Source organism: Megachile rotundata, unplaced genomic scaffold (genome assembly GCF_050947335.1).
Source record: "Megachile rotundata isolate GNS110a unplaced genomic scaffold, iyMegRotu1 scaffold0114, whole genome shotgun sequence".
In the NCBI taxonomy this organism is placed as follows: domain Eukaryota; kingdom Metazoa; phylum Arthropoda; class Insecta; order Hymenoptera; family Megachilidae; genus Megachile; species Megachile rotundata.
Genome location: NW_027473411.1, coordinates 50,001 through 60,000, shown reverse-complemented (window position 1 = coordinate 60,000; position 10,000 = coordinate 50,001). Strand labels below are relative to the sequence as shown.

Genomic DNA, 10,000 nt, shown 5'->3' with positions numbered 1-10,000 from the left:
GCTCTTGACATTAAAACACATGATACGCAAAGACACTAAACACATGATAATAATATATTCAGTACGTGCCAAAGAAAAACTTGACAAAATCTATGACTCTCGATATGAATACACGCAAAAACTGTGAAAAGCAGCCAAAAGTATATATGACTATAACACATGATACGCAAAAATGAGGATGAAAAGTGCAGCTCCTCGCGTATAATAAACAAATAATAAATATATTGGCCGTACACAACAAAAATGCGTATAAACGAGCCACGATAGATGATTGAGAGAGAAAGGGAGAGAAATATTTGGAGGTAGTAGCAAACAAACGAAAGAAAAAACAGATACCAAAAATGTTAAATGACAATTCGTCGTTACGGCAGTCGTGATGCGGAGAGATATTACGGTTACGTGTAGGAGGTCGCTTTGGTTCTCATCGTCGATACTCCCGTCCGTATTTCGTATCCGCCGACGCGTTTCGTACGAACAAGCGCTAACGTTAAATAAAGTTTAAAAAATGAGAGAGCAACGCCGTTTCATGTCGAACGCTGTAAATAGAAAGAACGAAAGTTTACCGACGAAAGAAAATCGAGAGTTTCCTCTCTATCTTCTCGGCTCTTCTTTCCGTAGCGTATAAGAAAGGTTTCGACTCTCCCGGGACGTCGTTTACTTCTTATTAACGGGTACCGCACGATCCTTCGATAAATACAAAAAGTCGTCGTAACAAGAATGTTCAACTTGAACACGAAGGAAAATCCCGAACATTCTCATATAAAAATATATCTATACATAAATGAATCTGTCGCGAATTTTACCGGCAGAAGGTTCGTTATGTAAAAAATGGATCGTATGCATGGTGTACCCGTTCGTTGCGACGTCTGAGTTAAAAGGAGGAGAGAATCGAAATTGTTAAATAGATACGCGCCAGGAAAGCGGAGAGATTTCGGAGAAGTAAGGAAGAGGTGAAGGTTATAAGAATCTCGAAATATTCTTATCGGACTTTCCTTTCTATAATTTTTATTCTTGATTCGTGTTGCGTACTCTCTCGACCCCGTGTGAAAACACGAGAGAGAATATAAAGAAATATTTTGGGACGTTTGGTAACGAAATGCATGGGTTTGCGAAAAAAAATTGTTAAATTTCTTGTTTTTTTTTTTTCGCCCGCTTCGTGAGAGACTCTCATTTTATTTTCTTTCTCTCTATAAATTTTGTCTTTGGACCAAAGGGAACACCCCCTTTTAGCCTCTCTCTATTTCGTGTTAAACGAGAAACGAAATTTAGAGTGTGACACGGAGGCTTTCACGCGGGGGGTGTCCGGGTAACCGATGGAAATCGAACCACGAAACCGCTTCGACGAACGAAGTCGCAACTTCACGAGAGTCCGCCTGCTTACGACGGACGATATGGTAACGTATCGCTTTACGGACCGGCTGAGAAGCGAAAACGATAGCGTAGTCTCCTTCGTTGGTAGACCGATCTGACGCCGGCCATGGAGTGTCCGTATTGAATCTCGCGATACCGCCAAGACGTCCAATATATGTAAGCAGCGAGCAGGAGACTCTGTGTTACGCGCGACAGCGCGTTTCGTATTTTCCACGGTTTTTGAATGACTTTACCACCCGGAACGGACTGAAAACTCGCCGCACGAAGAGAAATGCGTCACAGAGCGTTGTTTCATCGGCGGTTCTGTAGTTTTATACGGTCCTTTACCCGTCCATGGACGTTATCGTGTCGTCTTAATCATCAATCAGCTCGGGTAAATCTGTGAACAGAGCTATGACGGGACGACGTCCGAATACCGATACTCGATCTTGCGCTTGGATTGGAGTTAGTATTCTATGGACAATCGAACGAATTTATAAACCAGGTTAAATAAATCACGTACATACTGGTTTTCAGACGCTGAGTTGTTAAATATGAACAAAAATTTTTATACGATTACCCTGAACGGTGGATCACTTGGCTCGTGGGTCGATGAAGAACGCAGCTAATTGCGCGTCAACGTGTGAACTGCAGGACACATGAACATCGACATTTCGAACGCACATTGCGGTCCACGGATACAATTCCTGGACCACGCCTGGCTGAGGGTCGTTTATATAACTAAAGACTGCTTGCGTTTGCCTTTAGCAGCAAAAGGTTTTCTCTTCATTGTTAAATTTTTTTCGGTACCGCTCGTCGTTCGACTAGATAAAACGAAACTGTTAAACGCCGAAAAGTCGAACGTTTCGGAGCGGGATCCGATGGTCGAACGCGAGAGAGAGAACAACTTGCGAAATTGGCGAAAACGTACGAGCGATGGTTGGACATTTCGTCGGCGTTTGACGCGGAGAATGTTAAATGGAACGTTCGTGTCTCGCCCTCTCTTTGCTAGTGTTCATTTTTTTCACAGGCGACAGAAGAACATTTTCGTATATCTCGCAATTCTTAGTTTTTAGGATCTTCTCGGCGGAATGCGCTTATCTCGGCTTGCGTGAGTCGTGGTTTCTAGTTAAACCCCTAAAAGAGACCATATACGACCGCCCGTGAAAGAGCGCTCCCGAGTCGAAAACACCTAACTACAGAAGGATATTTAGACGAGAGAGAAAATGATTCTTCGCCCTGCGAGAGAATTGTTAGACACCAATTGAAGGAAGCAAGCCGAGAGTAGAGCGTGTTTACGGCGTTTCTCCGCGCTCCCGACGTTGTCTGAAATGATTGTCGAATTTTTTTTTCGACGGTGCGAAAGTTTATACAACGAGGGGAAAAGTTAAAAATAAACGTGCGACGGAAGCTCTTTCACGGTTAAATTATTACGAGATCGTAGCTTCGCCACGTTTTTTTTAACATTTACAAGCGCAGATCGCTTCGTTGTCGTTGATTAGAAGCGGAAGACCGCGCGATCCCAATACGGGTTCCGGTCGTCCAGTCCTCGAAGTGCATAATTGTGCCGGACGGACGTTGAAAAACCCGGACCGATCGAACGATAAACGCTTATTTGGTGATCGTCTTGCGAGAGTCTCCCTTCATTGTTGTTCGTGTGTTAAATTTCTTTTATCGAACAACGGTCGAACGCAAATGAACAATGACATTTACACCGAAGATCGATCTCGAAACGCTTTTGTTCCTCCTTTTGTGCGCTCGTGGTTTCATCGAACGATATATACACGACGAAGGTGTACCACGCACGTTAAAAATGGGATTTCTTTTTTCCTTTAACCCTTTATTCTCTGGACCATGATAAGTCACCGATGGTTTACATGGCTGTCTCTGGCATTCTCGCCCTTTTCTTGGGATTTTGCGTCGGAACGCGACAGCAAAAGAAAAAACGTATCGGACGATGCGTCTTTACGGTTTATCGACCGTCGAGTGTATATTCGAACGTAAATATGTTGTAACGGTATATGTATCCTTTAGGGGACAAAAGAAACATGAAACGATCGTGTGCGAGAGCGCGCCGAGGGTAAGAAGAAAAGGTGTCCGACCTTTATCTCCTCGTTGTCGTAGTCTCTCCTCGTCGTTTGTTTTAACGCGCCCTGGATAGATAAAAAGATATATCCGATTATAATATATACATATATACTCCGACGCGAGTCGAGAACAACCGGACGTCGTCGTCGTCGTTTTTTTTTTTTGTCGTTGTCCCGCCTGCCCGAATATGCGGCGTTTTAAGTGCCTTTTTTCTTTTGTCGAACAAAAGAGAGAGGAGACACCGAGCTTTCATTTTGGCTCGTACGTACCTTCGAGTAGTCGACGATATTGTGTTGATCCGAAAAGAGAAAAATAGTTGGTTATCGAACGATACAAGGAAAAAATCGAACGACATAATCCCTGTGCGTCGTTGGTATTAATATACCTTTCGTATTACGTGTCGAAACCCCGAAAAGAGCGTACAGTTTGTGGTATAACTTTGAAAAGAAATAATAAAATTTCGACGACCTCAGAGCAGGCGAGATTACCCGCTGAATTTAAGCATATTAATAAGCGGAGGAAAAGAAACTAACAAGGATTTCCTTAGTAGCGGCGAGCGAACAGGAATGAGCCCAGCACTGAATCCCGCGGTTAACGCCGCTGGGAAATGTAGTGTTCAGGAGGATCCGTTTATCCCGAGACATCGAATCGCGTCCAAGTCCATCTTGAATGGGGCCACTTACCCATAGAGGGTGCCAGGCCCGTAGCGACCGGTACGCGTCTCGGGTGGATCTCTCCTTAGAGTCGGGTTGCTTGAGAGTGCAGCCCTAAGTGGGTGGTAAACTCCATCTAAGGCTAAATATGACCACGAGACCGATAGCGAACAAGTACCGTGAGGGAAAGTTGAAAAGAACTTTGAAGAGAGAGTTCAAGAGTACGTGAAACCGTTCAGGGGTAAACCCGAGAAACCCAAAAGATCGAATGGGGAGATTCATCGTCAACGAAGCTGGCTCCCGTGTTGGTGCGATAGTGCCCCGGATGGTCCCGTTACGGCGGGTTTCCCATCGGCGTGGGCACACCACCCGCGGCGAATGTTCCGGCTATGTAGTCGTGCACTTCTCCCCTAGTAGAACGTCGCGACCCGTTGCGTGTCGGTCTAAGGCCCGAGGCGAAGACTGTCCGTTGCTTTTAGCGTACGATGACAGCCCCTTGGATGCCCGGCCGACTGCGCGACGGTACTCAGACGGTATCGGGCCGCAAAATTCTCGAACGCACTGCGTCCAGGACCGCCGCAAGCTCGTTCCAGTCTAGATACCGGATGTACGGACTTAGCGCCGTAACCGGGCCTGGCGGGCTGTTGGCAGGCGGAGTCCTTGGACTGGCCAAACTTTGAATTACCGGTCGGCGACGCTATTGCTTTGGGTACTCTCGGGACCCGTCTTGAAACACGGACCAAGGAGTCTAACATGTACGCGAGTCATTGGGATTTGATAAACCTAAAGGCGAAATGAAAGTGAAAGTCGTCCGTGAAGTCGACTAAGGGAGGATGGGCCTCGTTACGATTAGGCCTCGCACTCCCGGGGCGTCTCGTTCTCATTGCGAGAAGAGGCGCACCTAGAGCGTACACGTTGGGACCCGAAAGATGGTGAACTATGCCTGGTCAGGACGAAGTCAGGGGAAACCCTGATGGAGGTCCGTAGCGATTCTGACGTGCAAATCGATCGTCGGAACTGGGTATAGGGGCGAAAGACTAATCGAACCATCTAGTAGCTGGTTCCCTCCGAAGTTTCCCTCAGGATAGCTGGCACTCGACTCGAACGCATAACGAGTCTCATCTGGTAAAGCGAATGATTAGAGGCCTTGGGGCCGAAACGACCTCAACCTATTCTCAAACTTTAAATGGGTGAGATCTCTGGCTTGCTTGAATTTTCATGAAGCCACGAGATATAAATTGATAAAATTTTTCTTGGATCAGAGTGCCAAGTGGGCCAATTTTGGTAAGCAGAACTGGCGCTGTGGGATGAACCAAACGCAGAGTTAAGGCGCCTAAGTCGACGCTTATGGGATACCATGAAAGGCGTTGGTTGCTTAAGACAGCAGGACGGTGGCCATGGAAGTCGGAATCCGCTAAGGAGTGTGTAACAACTCACCTGCCGAAGCAACTAGCCCTGAAAATGGATGGCGCTGAAGCGTCGCGCCTATACTCCGCCGTCAACGGCAAGTGCGCAGGAACGGGATTTAGTTCCCGTTCTCCATGAAGCCTTGACGAGTAGGAGGGTCGCGGCGGTGTGCGCAGAAGGGTCTGGGCGTGAGCCTGCCTGGAGCCGCCGTCGGTGCAGATCTTGGTGGTAGTAGCAAATACTCCAGCGAGGACCTGGAGGACTGACGTGGAGAAGGGTTTCGTGTGAACAGCCGTTGCACACGAGTCAGTCGATCCTAAGCCCTAAGAGAAATCTAATGTTGATGAGGTGTCCTAAAATTCACGCTTTTCGAACGCAAATGACAAACATACGTACGCTCGCACGCACGTACGCGCGCAAAAGGCAAAAAATGTTAAAAAGAGAAAAAAATTGCAGTTAAATAACAATTTACGTCGCCGTCGTTTCGTGTTTGTGTCCTAATCCACCGCTCGAACATGATCATTTTTATTGATAAATTGACAAAAACGTTGAACGCTGAAAAAAAATGATCGCGGTTCGGATCGATGGATACTTCACGTTCGACGTGATGCGACGTTGTCGAACGCCTGAAAGCGATTTTTTTTCTATTTTTTGCTTGGTTAAATCTTACAAACTATCGAACGCAAGTCGTGTCGTCGTTGCGTCGCAGATGCGTCGTTGTTTATATAATTTTGCGTGATTTGGGAAGAAACACACCCATCGGGCGAAAGGGAATCCGGTTCCTATTCCGGAACCCGGCAGCGGAACCGCATACCAATCGGGCCCTCGTAAGAGTGTTCGTCGGGGTAACCCAAAATGACCTGGAGACGCCGTCGGGAGATCTGGGAAGAGTTTTCTTTTCTGTATAAGCGTTCGAGTTCCCTGGAAACCTCTAGCAGGGAGATAGGGTTTGGAACGCGAAGAGCACCGCAGTTGCGGCGGTGTCTGGATCTTCCCCTCGGACCTTGAAAATCCAGGAGAGGGCCACGTGGAGGTATCGCGCCGGTTCGTACCCATATCCGCAGCAGGTCTCCAAGGTGAAGAGCCTCTAGTCGATAGATTAATGTAGGTAAGGGAAGTCGGCAAATTGGATCCGTAACTTCGGAATAAGGATTGGCTCTGAGGAGCGGGGCGTGTCGGGCTTGGTCGGGAAGTTGGCCAGGCTGACGTGCCGGGCCTGGGCGAGGTGAACGGTTGGCGACTTCGCGTCGCGTCCCGGAATCCGAGCTCGGTCCCGTGCCTTGGCCGCCAACGGATCTTCCTTGCTGCGAGGCTTCTTGTGACGGCTTCGGCCGTCCTTTTCGCCTCTTCGGCCGCCATTCAACGCTTAGCTCAGAACTGGCACGGACTAGGGGAATCCGACTGTCTAATTAAAACAAAGCATTGCGATGGCCCTCAAGGGTGATGACGCAATGTGATTTCTGCCCAGTGCTCTGAATGTCAACGTGAAGAAATTCAATTAAGCGCGGGTAAACGGCGGGAGTAACTATGACTCTCTTAAGCGTAAATCGCTCCGAGTTTCTCCTTCGGTTCGCCGGGGGAAAAACTCCGTCGCTTGCGTGAGTCATGGTTGCAGGGATGGCAATGCGTAACTCAGACCTCTCGTTAGGTCCTTCAGCCTCTCCCATCCAAGTCGCACGACCTACCTCCTAGTGGTACCTGCCGGTAACGTGACTGGTTGGCTGTTTGGGTGACTCACGTCACCATCGCAGTCCCAGTCACGGCTAAACGGCGTGCGGCGAACGGGCGCAAGCCCAACGACATTACGTCGGAGGTGTCCCCGGGTTAGCAGCCCTGCGATGCCTCGGAGCTTTGCTCCAAACCCCAATTGCTCCTAAAACCCAAACGAAGCCTCGGATGCCCGATTGCCTTCCTGTTGACGACTCGGCGATGTCCCAAGGATTTTCCGTCGATTTACATTCGGATTCAGATTGCTCGAAGTGTCCCTCCTGCAAAATTGATTTATCCGCGAGGACCCTGGCGCTCCGTAAGCAGCATATTCGCCGTTGTAACCAACCTCCTCCAAACAGTGATGGCACGTACACCTGCCAGGTATGTGGAAACACATACCCTAAGTATGCTGGTCTCCGCCAACATATGAAACATTCTCACACGGAGGATTACAACGCGCGTGATGTACAATTAACCGAAGAAAGAGCCGCATCTTCGAGGGCTAGATGGACCCCTGCTGAGGAAAAACAACTAGCTCGATTAGAGTCCCAGCTCCCCGCAGGCTTACCACAGAAGGAGATTAACGTGCGCCTGGCTGCTCTGCATCCCGGCCGCACAGCGGATGGCATCAAGAAACGGCGTCAAAATCAATCCTATCAAACCATTCTTTCTGAAATAGTTTCGTCCACCAGCTCTTCTTCTCCTACAATCACATGTTCTGATCCCCCATACTCTGGCACACCCGAAAACACAGTTTCAACTCCGGCTCCTACGCCGCCTTCTTCACCTGCCGTATTAGATTCCAACGTCAACATCACCGCGCCCGATGCCTCCGGTAGTGTCTGTGCGCTTATCAAGCACCAGGATATTTATACCTACCTGCAAGAACTAATTCCATCCTGTTCCGAACGCGTGCAGCACCTCCTTCTTCAGCTCTCCGAATGCAACAGTTTTGATGAATTTGACCCCTTAATATCTTCCATAATTAGTAGCCTTGCCGGGCCATTGCCCACTTCTGGAAACTCCGGACCTGAAAATCGAAAACGCCCCAATAAGAAGAAGAATAGCAGAAGGAAACCCAAGTCAAAGCACAAATCTAAAACTAATCATGCCGCTGTCAGGTCTGCCGCATTTGCTAGTCACCAGCGCTTATTTGATAAGAACCCGACACAACTGGCGCACGCAATATTAGATAATAAGGACTTTAACACCACAGTCCATCCCCCCATGAATGAGCTTGAGGCTGAGTTCCGCCCCCTCTTCGAAGAGCGGCCAGACTATACTTGTCCTGAGCCACAAGGTCCAGCTGAGACGCATCACCTGGATTACCCCATCACCTTTCGAGAGGTGGAGCTCACCCTGCGTCGTCTCAAGCAATCTGCGTGTGGCCCAGACGGGATAACTCGTGAGCATCTTCGAGCCGCAGATATGCCCGACTTGGTGGCTCTGCTGAATGTGGTCTTCGGACTCTGTCATACTCCATCCATTCTCCGTCAAAATCGTACTGTTGTGATTCCCAAGAAGGGCGACCTTTCCAAATCGTCCAATTGGCGCCCAATCACAGTTTCGTCAATGTTCAGTCGTTTGCTGCACAAAATTTTGGCCTCCCGTCTTTCGGAAAACATAAAATTACACCATGCACAGCGAGGGTTTACCCCGGGCGATGGTATAATGACCAGCTTCACAGTACTGGATACCATTTTGCGTGAACATCGAAGCAACGGTAAACAGCTCTATGTGCTCTCAATAGATTTAACAAAAGCCTTCGATAAAATTCATCCGACTGCAATAGAACATGCTTTAATTTCAAAGGGGGTCGATCGACACACCATCGACTATATAATGTCTACATACAGCGACGCCGAAACCATCTTAGAGTGTCATGGCGACAAAAGTACTCCCATTAAGATGCGTCGTGGTGTGCGCCAAGGAGATACAGACAGTCCAATCCTATTTAACATCGTAATGGACGAACTCGTTTCCTCCATTGATCCCGCCGACGGTGTCACCATCGGCGAAGCAAAGATTGGCTGTCTACTGTTCGCGGATGATATCATCTTCGTAAGTAACACCGTATACGGCATTCGCGAGCACTTGGACAAACTACACGTCTTTTTGGAGAAGACGCACATGGAGGTAAATCCTTCTAAGTGCCGCGCATTACAACTTGCGAGCGTCCCTGGCACCAAGCGCGTTGCTGTGGACACCAGACCACGCTTTGAAATCAGCGGTAAGGCTGTCCCGGCGCTGAAAGTATTCGAACAGCTGAAATACTTAGGGCATAATTATAGTCAACGTGGCATGATCGCCCCCACGGCCGCGAATCTGGCTTCAATGCTGGAGCGACTCCGGCGTGCTGCTCTTCGCCCGTGGCAGAAAATATATATCTTAAATCGCTACTTAATACCGCGGCTTATGCACTGCAATCAAACCTCCGACATTACTGCAGGCAAGCTGGAGTATATCGATCGCCTAATTAGGCGTTTTGTTAAGGCAACCTTGCATCTGCCTATCACTACTCCCACTGCCTTCCTGCACGCAAAAATAAGCGACGGAGGACTATCAATCCCCTGTATGCGCCACCAAATAGGCGTAATATATCGCCGTCGGATGCAGCGCATAAGCTTGCAGAGCGATCCGGATTTCGCGGCCACATTCAACACTCCCACGATCAATCGACTGATGCGAAAATTAGACACTATCTGCCAGGGTATTCCATCTTCCCGCTCGGCAGTCGCCCGTCATTGGGCCACATGTCTGCACCAGTCCGCCCTTGGGAATGGTTTGACACA

General features: G+C 48.6%; 1 non-coding gene and 1 pseudogene across 1 annotated transcript; both read left to right on the top strand.

Moving 5' to 3' along the window:
- Positions 1–1,927: 1,927 nt before the first annotated feature.
- LOC143266251 (5.8S ribosomal RNA) lies at positions 1,928–2,082 on the top strand. Its single transcript, XR_013041303.1, has one exon. It is a non-coding gene; the product is annotated as a 5.8S ribosomal RNA (ribosomal RNA).
- Positions 2,083–3,902: 1,820 nt separating this feature from the next.
- LOC143266239 (large subunit ribosomal RNA) overlaps positions 3,903–10,000 on the top strand; it is an 8,337-nt pseudogene continuing 2,239 nt past the window's right edge.